General features: G+C 42.5%; 1 protein-coding gene across 6 annotated transcripts in view; it reads left to right on the top strand.

Moving 5' to 3' along the window:
* Positions 1-1,298: 1,298 nt before the first annotated feature.
* IPO11 (importin 11) overlaps positions 1,299-12,080 on the top strand; it is a 146,052-nt gene continuing 135,270 nt past the window's right edge. For 3 of the 6 annotated variants that reach the window (XR_009452671.1, XR_009452672.1, XM_059694550.1), the window contains exon 1: positions 1,299-1,485. The gene's annotated coding sequence lies outside the window, so the exon portion shown is untranslated. The remainder of the gene's footprint in view (positions 1,486-12,080) is intronic. The other 3 variants (XM_059694549.1, XM_059694548.1, XM_059694551.1) reach the window with 1 other exon arrangement.

The raw sequence follows: 12,080 nt of genomic DNA, 5'->3' as shown, positions 1-12,080 counted from the left end.
AAAAAAAGAAACCTGCCGAAACCGGTTTGGCTCAGTGCATAGAGCGTCAGCCTGTGGACTGAAAGGTCCCAGGTTCGATTCCGGTCAAGGGCATGTACCTGGGTTGCGGGCATATCCCCAGTAGGAGATGTGCAGGAGGCGGCTGATCGATGTTTCTCTCTCATCGATGTTTCTAACTCTCTATCTCTCTCCCTTCCTCTCTGTAAAAAATCAATAAAATATATTTAAAAAAAAAAAAAAGAAACCCCACAATGTCATCCAACTGATCATAAAATCCTGTTAGTATTTTAGCATATATTTATTCCCACAAAGGAGACCATCCTGGATGTAATCCACTCTTTTCTCAATGCATTGTGAATGTGTTAACATTTCAACAAATACACTTCCACATAATTTTTCGTGGCCAATTTGTATTTTATTACATATGCACACATCATGATTTATCATTTATTTTTTGGTGGTCATTTAGGTAAATTTCTTATATTTGCTTTTAAAAACAGTCCTGCATGATGAACATCCTTAGAATGCAGAACTATGATTGTGTGGTTCAAATCTTAACACAGAGTCTTACTTCTGGTAGCTGTGTGACCTTAGGCAGGTTACTTGACTTCTCTGTGTTTTAGTTTCTTTATCTGTAAAATGGGCATGATAAAAAGCACCTCATAGGGTTGACTTGAGGATTAAAATTCACGATTCATGTCAAGATTTTAGTAGTTTCTGGCACATACTAAATGCTCATTAAATGTTATCTACTATTATTAATCTTTATAAACACAACTATTTCCTCACAACTTCATTCTAAAGATAAGAAAACTTAGGTCACTAAGCTAGATAGTAGCAGAGGCAGGGAGAACTGGACTTCCTTTTTAATCTTTCCATCCTTGCTATTGTCCTGGAATAGAACGCCCAAGCATAGGACCTTAAAAAATAAATATTCGTGAGAGGGTTGACTGATGATAGTAGGATTATTTTGATAACTCTTCTTTGCAGAGACCGACCCGTAAAACAATGCCGTTTTGCAGCTGATATCTAGAAGAGGGAAGGGTAAATGGTTCGGCTTTAAAGTTCAGTCAACCAGGTGACGACTTTTTCCGGAGTCGGGGCAACCCGGACCTATGATTCCTTTGGTTCCAGATCCCGCTGAGTCCCGGCTCCCCGCTCTCTCTACTGCGCAAGCGCACACTGCTGAGTCAGCCAACCGGCGCCTTTGGTTTCGAAGAGAAAGCCCCGCCCCTTTCTTCCCTCCGCTGTCCTATCGCCTCCTTGCTTGGCCTTCTGCACGCGCCGTGGGAGTGTGACGCAGTATTCGAGCGTCCACATCGCGTGGAGCTGCGACGCCGAACATGGCGCGTTCCTAGAAGCGGCTTTCGGCATCAGTAGGCGGCGGCGTGGGGACTGGGAGCGTGGGGCGCCGGACCAACCGACGCCGCTTCGTGCTGGGAAGTGAAAGCGGGAGAGCCGGGCTGTTCCGGACCGAACCAACCGGTGAGGCTCCCGCCCGAGTCCCCCAGAACGCTGCGTAGAAGGGAGGAGTGGGCTGGGCAGCGGAGCCCGGGAGACCCGGGAGGACCGCGGGGCTACCGGGAGAGGAGAGGTAACCTGGCGCGGCGAGGGCCTGCGGGCTTGGTGCTTTGCGTAACCCTGGGAACCCGTGGGAGCTCGGGGCTGTGCCAGTCGGACGGGAGCGGGAAGCATGGTCACGGAGGAATCGGGGTGCAGGCACTGGGTGCCCAGAGAGGAGAGCGTGGGGTGCCCATTGTGGCTGCGGTTGCGGGCCAGGGTGGTGCATTTGCCCTTGAGGGATAGAGACCCTGGTCGTCTTTAGTATAAAACCACTACTGCTAATAGCAATGCTGGGAAAGCTTTAATTAAACATTAGACCCTTGCTGCCCTGTAATGAACAAGTGAAGGAAGTTTGCACATTTTCGGAGAGGACCTGCTTGCTGCTGAGGTATGGCCGCCAGTGCTGAAGCCCAGCGATTTCGGCAGCTTTCTATTTGGGGGTCTTGGTGATTCAGCAAATCTATTTGAGGCCCACTGCATTTATTTTTTTATGACATGGTGATTGAGGGAAGTAGTATTTCAGAATGACTTGACCAAATAGCAAGGACTGGTGAGTTGTTCGCTGGTGCCAAGATTGCTGTTGGACATATTCTCTCCCACCCCAGTTTAAAGGAGCGCAGCTGTAGTGCGGTGGAGTCCTTGAAATTTGGTTATTCTTCAGAAGGGAGTAAGGAAGAGCGTTTTACAGCCATACTTTTTTTTTTTTTTTCTTGGATAAGGGAGGTCACTCCTCCATTTTCACATTATTTCAAACCTCTGTTCAGTACAGAGATTTCAAATTAAGGACAGAGTGACTACAATGGAAGATATTCATTGCACAATATCTTTTCTTACATCTTTAGTTACTGAGGAAGATTTTTGTGAAATTACAATGAAAATCTCTCCTTACTGATTGTGATAGGATTGTGGAATCCTCCCCCCCCCCCCAAACCTAGCACAGGGAATAGTAGAAACAGTTTAATTATAGCAATGCATTGTGGCAATATGTTACAGCTCTAGGGCAGCTGACCTGCCCTGTCCTAATTAGACTTCCTATAGCAGAAGAGAATTCTCACCAAAACCGATTTAGTTATGGTAATACGATTAGAGGTTCTAAGCAAATATGTGAAGATTATTTTATAATTAATGTAAAAATCCTTAGATTATGTGATACGTATATTGAATGGGTATGCATTCAGATTAAACCAGAATCAAAAGAATGCTTGTAGGATGAGATGCTAAAGAGTCTTCCAGAGATAAATACACATATTTTTCCATAAATAAAAATATTCATATTTTGATAGGTAATGTTTGATTAGATAGCTATTTAACCTTTGAGTTTTGTGTATGTATGTATATGTGTGTGTGTTTGTATTTATCTTGGGCTTCTCTTAATTTCTTGTTATTGCTGACAATATTATTCATTCCTTTCTTTTTCTATCTGCACCAGATGGGGATTGTCAGTTAATATCAGGTGTTTCAGGGAATAGCAAGACGCGCTTAGTGCAGGTGTGAGTCTGAAGTGTCTTTGTTTGGTTTTGTAATATCAGGCTGATTACAGATAAGCTCACAATTACAAGCTTTGTAGAGTTCGAGCTGGATCAGTGTTCTCCACTCTTGCTACTCAACCTGTGGTATATGGCCTCACCTGAGAATTTGTTAGAAATGCACCATCTCGTGCTAGCCGGTTTGGTTCAGTGGATAGAGCCTCGGCCTGTGGACTGAGGGGTCCCAGGTTGGATTCCGGTCAAGGGCCCATGCCTGGGTTGCTGGCTAGGTCCCTGGTAGGGGGCATGGAGGAGGCAGCAGATCAATGACTCTCATCATTGATGTTTCTCTCTCTCTCCTTCTCCCTTCCTCTCTAAAAGCAATAAAAATATATTTTAAAAAAAGAAATGCACAATCTCAGCCTTAACCCCAGATTTACTAAATCAGAATCTGCATTTTAACAAGTGCTCCACATGATATGACACACTAGTTTGGTAAAGAAGACTGAGGTTATGCACAAACCTGCATTAAAATTATAGCATCATTTATTTTGATTTGAGGTGATCTTTTGCTGATTATTGAGTCTCATGTATCTGGTTGAAGAAACTAAGGCCTAGCAAGGGTAAGTGACTTGCATAAGGTCACACATATCTAGATTTAAAACCCAGGTTCTGACTCATTCCAGTGCTTTTTGTTTGACAGATTATTAAAACTGAACCAAAGCATTCATGAATGACAGCAGGGTATACACTCAACAACAAACATTTATTGAGTAATGGGCAGGCAGTCCAGTAATCCTGTGTGTCTCTAATAACTACTTGGGTTTCCTTTGGTGGTTATTAACCCACCATCTCCTTTCTTCCTTACTCTTTCCTGGATAATGTTGCTTTCTACTTCACAGAGGAAATGAAAGACATTGGTGGGAACTTCATTGCTTTTTTCCTGTTTCATCCTCAAATGTGTCTATCTCTACCTGTCCATCTTTAATTGTGCTCTTAGGTTTTTCTCCTCAGTGACAGTGTTTCCTCAGTGTATCAGTTTGCTAGGGCTGCCATAACAAAATACTTTGGATTGGGTGACTTAAACAATAGGAATTTATTTTCTTACAGTTTGGGAGCCTGGAAGTCTAAGATAAAGATTCCAGTGGGATTGGTTTCCTCTGAGGCCTCTTTCCTTGATTCACAATGGCAATCCTCTTTCTGCCTCTTTACCTGATCATACCTTCGTGCACTGGAACCTCTGGTATCTTTTATTTTAATGAGGATAATGGCCTGATTTTAACTTAATCACTTCTTCAAAAAACTTATCTCTAACTTTGAAGATACTGGGATGAGGGCTCCAACATATCAATTTTTGGGGAACATAATCCATAACACTTGGTTAATCCCTTTTTTTGCTGTGGGTTGGCACTGACTTATCAGGATTTAAACACACTCATCTTAAATTCTCACTCTAGATTCATCTTCAGTTTCATCTGTAATTATTTCTTTACGTTTCTTGAAAGTTGCCTATATTCATTTTTTCCACCTCCTTATTACTTTTTTCCTTCCATATATTGAAGTCTGGTAATCCACTTCAGTCATTGAATTTAATTGATCTCTTTGTTTTGAAATGTACTGGAATCTTTTAAATCATTTGACATTTTGACTATCTGTCCTTTGAAAATGCTGTTATGTTTCTGCAACACTATGATCTGTGGACTGAAGGGTCCTGGGTTCGATTCCCAACAAGGGGACATGCCTGGGTCGCAGCTCAATCCCCAGTAGGAGAGATGGTATGTAATTGTGGGGATATTACTGCACATGCAACCTATACATGTTTTAATGAATTAGTTTTTATGAGTGCAGTGACTCCTGAGGCTAAACTCTCAAAACAATGAGATTCTTCTAAGACAGAACAAGGCCAGTAATTGGAAACTACCAGTCAAAGATGTATATATTTGGACAGGATCTAGTTGATGTCAATATGTTTCTGCCTGCTATTCTTTTTTTTTTAACATATATTTTTATTGATTTCAGAGAGGGAGAGAGAGAAACATCAATGATGAGAATCATTGGTTGGCTGCCTTCTGCACACACACCACTGGGGATCGAGCCTGCAACCCAGGCATGTGCCCTTGACTGGAATCGAACCTGGGACCCTTCAGTTTGCAGGCCGATGCTCTATCCACTGAGCCAAACCTGCTAGGACCTCCTATTCTTTTTAAAAAATATATTTTTATTGGTTTCAGAGAGGAAGGGAGGGAGACAGAAATAAAAACATCAATGATCAGAGAGAATCATTGATTGGCTGCCTCCTGTACACCCCGCACTGGGGATAGAGACTGCAACCAGGGCATGTGCCCTGGCTGGGAATTGACCTCCTGGTTCATAGGTCAGTGTTCAAGCACTGAGCCACACCATCTGGGACCCCCTAATCATCTTCTTCTTCTTTTTTTTTAAATTAGATCTTTATTGTTCAGATTATTACAGTTGTTTCTCTTTTTCCCCCCCATAGCTTCCCTCCACCCGGTTCCCACCCCACCATCTACCCTTATCCTCCCACTTGTCCTCATCCATAGGTATACGATTTTTTTCCAGTCTCTTCCCCCACCGCCCACACCTCTTTCCCCCTGAGAACTGTCAGTCCACTCCCTTTCTATGCCTCTGATTCTATTCTATTCACCAGTTTATTCTGTTCATCAGATTATTTATTCACTTGATTTTTAGATTCACTTGTTGATAGATATATATCTGTTGTTCATAATTTTTATCTTTACCTTTTTCTTCTTCTTCCTCTTCTTAAAGGATACCTTTCAGGATTTCATATAATACTGGTTTGGTGGTGATGAACTCCTTTAGCCTTTTCTTATCTGTGAAGCTCTTTATCTGACCTTCACTTCTGAATGATAGCTTTGCTGGGCAAGCTTGGTTGTAGGTTCTTGGCATTCATCACTTTGAATATTTCTTGCCACTCCCTTCTGGCCTGCATAGTTTCTATTGAGAAATCAGCTGACAGTCATATGGGTACTCCCTTGTAGGTAACTGACGGTTTTTCTCTTTTTCTCTTGCTGCTTTTAAGATTCTCTCTTTGTCATTTGCTCTTGGCATTTTAATTATGATGTGTCTTGGTGTGGCCTCTTTGCCCAGCAAAGCTATCATTCACCGGGTAGGGGAAGTTTTCTGTCATTATTTCTTCAAATAGGTTTTCAATATCTTGCCCTCTCTCTTCTTCTGGTACCCCTATAATTCGGATGTTTGTACGCTTGAAGTTGTCCCCGAGGCTCCTTACGTTACCTTGATATTTTTGGATTCTTTTTTCTTTTTGCTTTTCTGGTTGGGTATTTTTTGCTTCTTCGTATTTCAAATCTGACTTTATTCTTGGGATCCTCTTGTCTGCTGTTGGATCTCTGTATATTATTCTTTATTTCAGTCAGTGTATGCTTAATTTCTAGTTGGTCCTTTTTCATATCCTCAAGGGTCTCACTAAATTTATCGGTGGTTTCTAGAAAATTCTTGAAAAACATTATAACCGTGGTTTTGAACTCTATATCCTGTAGTTTACTTTCCTCCATTTCTGTTATTTGTGACATGTTTCTTTGTCTCCGCATTTTTTATGCTTCCCTGTGTTGATAGAGTGGCTTTGTGTGGTAGGTGTCCTGTAGGGCCCAGTGGCTCAGCCTCCCCAATTACCTGAGGTGGACACTCTTGGTGCACCCCCTTGTGGGCTTTGTGCATAGTCTTGTTGTAGTTAAGCCTTGATTGTTGTAGGTATCACTGGGAGGAATTAACCTCCAAGCCAATTGGCTGTAAGAATCAGCTGTGTCTACGGTGGGAGAACTTCTGTGCTGAAGACACCCTTCTGGAGCAAGACTTGCTTCAGTGGGGCTTTGGTGCTCACTGAGTCTGCCCCCTGAGTGTGTCCCTTATGGATCTGAGGAGTTGTAATCTGGGTGGTCCCACTCTGACCACTGGGTACACTGGCTCTTGGATCTCTAAGGAGGTGCTAATTTAGCCTCTGCCTGAGGCTACCCAGCAGGAGCTACGAAGAGATCTGCAGTTTCCCCTTCCTTGTTTGGGGTTTGGAGGTGCCAGATGAGACTCAGCTGTGAAGCAGTGCAAGCTGCTGTGGGGCCTTGAGCCTTCTTTTGGATGTTCTGGGTCTGTCTGACCCAGCTGCAGTTTGTTAGGCAATTTTAGATTGCAAAGGGCCAGGCCTTTCATATGCAAAAGCCTCTGCTAGCAGCTTGGGTGGGGCGGGGTCTCAGGGAATCAATAGGGCGGAGCAAACAGCTATGGCTGATCCTCAGTCCTGCCCTAAGAGGTCCCGGGGTCTCAGTGTCCCGGTAATCCCTGCAAGCACCTCTGAGAGAAAGCCGCCCTCGAGTTCCAACCAATGCCAGACAGTCCAGTTTCTCCCCAAATGAGTTTGGGTCTCCAGAGACTCACCCAGAACTGGAGTTCAGAGCAGTCGGGGGCTTGTGCTTCCCTCCCGATTGAAAAAGACACCGGCTTCCTCAGTTGCCAGCCCTTTCCGCGTGCTCGAGCCTCTGTACCTCTGCACTTTACTTCCGCACCTCCTCTGACTCACTGTGCTTTTCTCTTTCCTTCTAGTTGTAGAATTTCCACTCAGCCAGCCTTCCTGTGGTTCTGGATGATGTCCGTTCTCTCCTTTAGTTGTATTTTTGAAGTGGTTGTGCGAGGCAGCAATTTCCGGTGTTTACCTATGCCGCCATCTTGGTTTCTCTCCCCCCTAATCTTCTTTTTGTAGAGTTGGGCTGTGGATCACAAGTTGACTTGCAAGAATTTAACTATCGTTGGAAAAAAAAAATGACATCTTCCTCTAATCCCTCTGCTCTACTAGAAGTAGTATATGGTAAATAACATTGCTTATACGTTTTACTAAAAGGCTACTTGTCAAGTTTTTATTTGTCCAGTATCTGTTCTTTCCTGGAGGAAAATTAGAGCTCTTTTAAGTTATAAATGTCCATATTCTCAATGGCTTATATTTGGCCATATTTATCCTTCTCTTAAAGTGGAATACTGCACTTCTTTTCTCATCAGGCGATGTCATCTTTTTCCTCATATTACTCTGCCTGTTCTTTTTTAAAAAAAATATTTTATTGATTTTTTTACAGAGAGGAAAGGAGAGGGATAGAGAGTTAGAAACATCGATGAGAGAGAAACATCCATCAGCTGCCTCCTGCACGCCCCCTACTGGGGATGTGCCTGCAACCAAGATACATTCCCTTGACCAGAATTGAACCTGGGACCCTTCAGTCCGCAGGCCAATGCTCTATCCACTGAGCCAAATCGGTTAGGGCTACTCTGCCTGTTCTTATTCCATTTTCTCAGTCTTCTTTATGCTAAAACATTGCTTATGTTACACATTTTCTTAAATTCTGTTATAATTAGTTTGTGTAAAGCTCAAAACACATTCAGGTCTTCAGCTCACTTTGTGTTTTTATAGAGAGTACTTTTAACGATTCAGTATTTAACTATAGAAGTAGAGACAGTGCTGTAAGGAAGTTTTTTGCTTGTCATGTTTTGCTTTATGGTGAGGTTTTCATTTTCATATTTTTAATCCCATATTTTTTGTATTAATTTATTCTTTAGGTTCCCATTTGTTTCTTTTCCAAAGAAGCTATTTCACAGCATTTATTGACCTAACTTATTGAACCCTGAAAACCCTTGTATATTTCTAGATGGTTGTCCTGGCCAACTGGTCACTAAGAATTCCATTGTCCTCCTCTTTCCCTGTCCTTGAAGGGAAAAGGATGCTTGGAATATACTCTTTGGGGTGTAGCACTTACTTCTTACCATCAGGTGGCACTGCAGATTACTCACTTTATTTTTATATTCTTAGCAATGGTAGGTAGATCTAGTAGTGTGTTATCTGGTAAAGAAACAAGTTGATGTGGAACTGTCATGGAGAAGACTTAGAAATGAAGTTAAGCTAGGCTGTATACTTGAAACTAATACAAAATAATATTGATAAGAAAAAATAAAAATGCATCACTAAAACAAAAAAAGATGAAATTTAAGACATTCTAACAAATACTTATTTCCCTTTAATGTAATGGAAATGTATATAATATGTGAAGCTTAAAGGAAAGTAATCAATAAATTAGAACATTTTGTTTGGTTTTATTTTTCTCAGGCTTAAATATTTTAAACTACTGTTTTTATAAACACCAAATAATAGAATATTAAGTGCTTCTTAGAGATGACTGAGTTAAAACTGCTGTTTGATTACAAGATTGAGTTCCCTGAGTGAGGAAATTGTTTTTTGGTAAACATTATTATCACAAATTTAGATAATCTGGCAGAACTGTTGCTTATCAATTCTTGTTACTGAAGATCAAGTTTGTAAGCCTTTTCTCCTGAACTTTTATGATGAGAGTGTAGTTAGTGACTACATTATCTACTTAAATGTGCTATATTTAGTATACTAGAGGCCCAGTGCACAAAAATTTGTGTACTGGGGGGGGGGTCCCTCAGCCCGGCCTATGCCCTCTTGTAATCTGGGACCCCTCGGAGGATGTCCACCTGCTGGCTTAGGCCTGCTCCCTGGGGGATTTGGCCCAAGCTGGCAGTCAGACATCCCTCTGGCAGCCCGGCAGCCCTTGTGGGGGAGCAGAACTAAGCTGTAGTCGGACATCCTTAGAGCTGCTGAGGAGGTGGGAGAGGCTCCCACCACCACCGCTGTGCTGGCAGCCATCAGCCTGGCTTGTGGCTGAGCAGAGCTCCCCCTGTGGGAGTGCACTGACCACCAAGGGACAGCTCCTGCATTGAATATCTGCCCCTTGGTGGTCAGTGTGTGTCATAGTGACCAGTCATTCCCAGTCATTCTGCTGTTAGGGTCAATTTGCATATTGCCCTTTTATTATATAGGATAGAGGCCTGGTGCACGTGTGGGGGCCGGCTGGTTTGCCCTGAACGATGTCCCAGATCAGGGTGGGGGTCCCGCTGGGGTGCCTGGCCAGCCTGGGTGAGGGGCTGATGGCTGTTTGCAGGCTGATCAAGGCCCGCCCCCCCCCCCCATGAGGACCCTCACCCCCATGGAGGTTTGGCCAGCCTGGGTGAGGGGCTGATGGCTGTTTTCAGGCTGGCCACACCCCCTTTAAGGTGGGGGGGTCCCCACTGGGGTGCCTGGTCAGTCTGGGTGAGGGGCTGAGGGCCGTTTTCAGGCTGGCCAAGCCCCCCAGCAACGGAAGCTCCCAGCCTCTCCTTTTTTTCTTTTTTTTATTCTGGGATTTATTTACCTTCTATAATTTAAACTTTGTAGCCTTGAGTGGAGTTCAGAGCCGGCCAGGGCAGGCGGGAAGCTTGGCTTTCTCCATCGCCATGGTCAACCCAAGCCTCTTGCTCGCTCCAGCTCCGTGGCCACGGCCGGCTGAAAGCAGGTGTCTGGGGTTTATTTAGCTTCTGTAGTTGAAACTTTGTTGCCTTGAGTGGAACTCAGAGCTGGCCGTGGCAGGTGGGAAGCTTGGCTTCCTCCATCACTGGAGCAACCAAGCCTCCTGCTTGCTCCAGCTCCATGGCTGCCGGCCGCCATCTTGGTTGGGTTAATTTGCATACAGTCGCTATGATTGGCTGGTGGGCGTGGCTTAAGGTGTAGCGAAGGTACAGTCAATTTTCATGTGTGTCTTTTATTAGTGTAGATTGCTATGATTTCTTTGTAAGTGCTTGACAAAAGAAATACGTAATGATTTAAAGCTATTGAGAATTTGGGATATTTTAGAGGAGTAGGGAAGAGAAATGAAGCAAATTTGCCGATGGAAATTTAGAATAAGTTTAAAGTGAAACTTTTAACTTGGTCTTTTTAAAAATGTTTTTTGTATTTTTTTCTAAAAAAAACCCTTTTTTTCTTTTTTTTTCATCATTAAGGTAAATTATGTAGACTAAGAATTTTCTTGTCCTGGCCAGGTAAAATGCGGAGTGACTGCTGATGGGAATGTGGTTTCTTTTGGGGATAAAGAAAATATTCTTAAATTGATTGTAGTGATGGTTGCACAACTCTGTGGATATACAAAAACCACTGAATTATATACTTCCAGTAAGTGAATTGTATGATCTGTACTTTATATTGTAACAAAGCTGTTATTTTTTTACATCCTTTGACTATGTAAATGCCAAAGTCATCAAGAGATAAGGAAAAGTGATTGAAGAAACAAAAAAGCATTTGGCTGGAGTATCATCAACAATAATTGATGTTAATTCAAAGAAAGGAAGAGTATTTTTTCAAGAAATTAAATAAAAATTAAAGACATAGACTTTGGACATCAGCCAGGGTTCCAAAGATGCCAGTACCATTCAAATCAATAATATACAGTGTGGATTCATTACAGTTTCTCAACAGAGATAGTTTGGCAGTTGGACAAGAAAGTTCTTCTGGTCCTGGCCGGTTTGACTTAGTGGACATAGCGTCGGCTTGCGGACTGAAGGTACCCAGGTTCAATTCCTGTCAAGGGCACATGCCCGGGTTGCAGGCTCAATCCCCAGTAGAGGGCTTGCAGGAAGCAGCCAATCTGTTTGTTGGTGGCAGGCAGAGGTGCTGAGTTTCCTTGTCTGTGTTTCTTTTAATGAAAATGGTAAGTTTTCAACTACAGGCACATGTATATATCTTTAGATTTCAGAATTGGGGGAGTATCTTACAGAAACAAGCCTAGAAAGTCCAGTAACAGGCATGAGTATTTATAGGCTCTTTCACATATTGCTAGTTTGTTTAGATTTCTATAGAATCAAAGAATAGAATAAACCTACTAATGAATAAACTGAACTGACTCAATTGTGAAGTACTATAGAGAGAAGTACAAAATGCCTGCCCTTTTAATTTTCACCTCCTTTTCTATTGTTCTTAGAGAAGAGTTCAGATTTTGAGTAATTCTCTTCTGTAGCCAATAAAATAGAGGCAATGTTTCTTCTCTCATGGTTTTGAAACTGTACAAATTAATGAAAAATCAAATCAACCTCATTGTTTACATTATCAATTAAAAAACTTAGATAAATTTAATCTTGCTGTTTGCTTGGTTGTCCTAAGGGGGTTGGTAATTGATAGGAACGCTGAAA

This window comes from Myotis daubentonii, chromosome 4, assembly GCF_963259705.1.
Source record: "Myotis daubentonii chromosome 4, mMyoDau2.1, whole genome shotgun sequence".
Lineage (NCBI taxonomy): Eukaryota > Metazoa > Chordata > Mammalia > Chiroptera > Vespertilionidae > Myotis > Myotis daubentonii.
The sequence above is the reverse complement of the archived record's forward strand: the minus strand, read 5'-3'. Positions and strand labels throughout refer to the sequence as shown.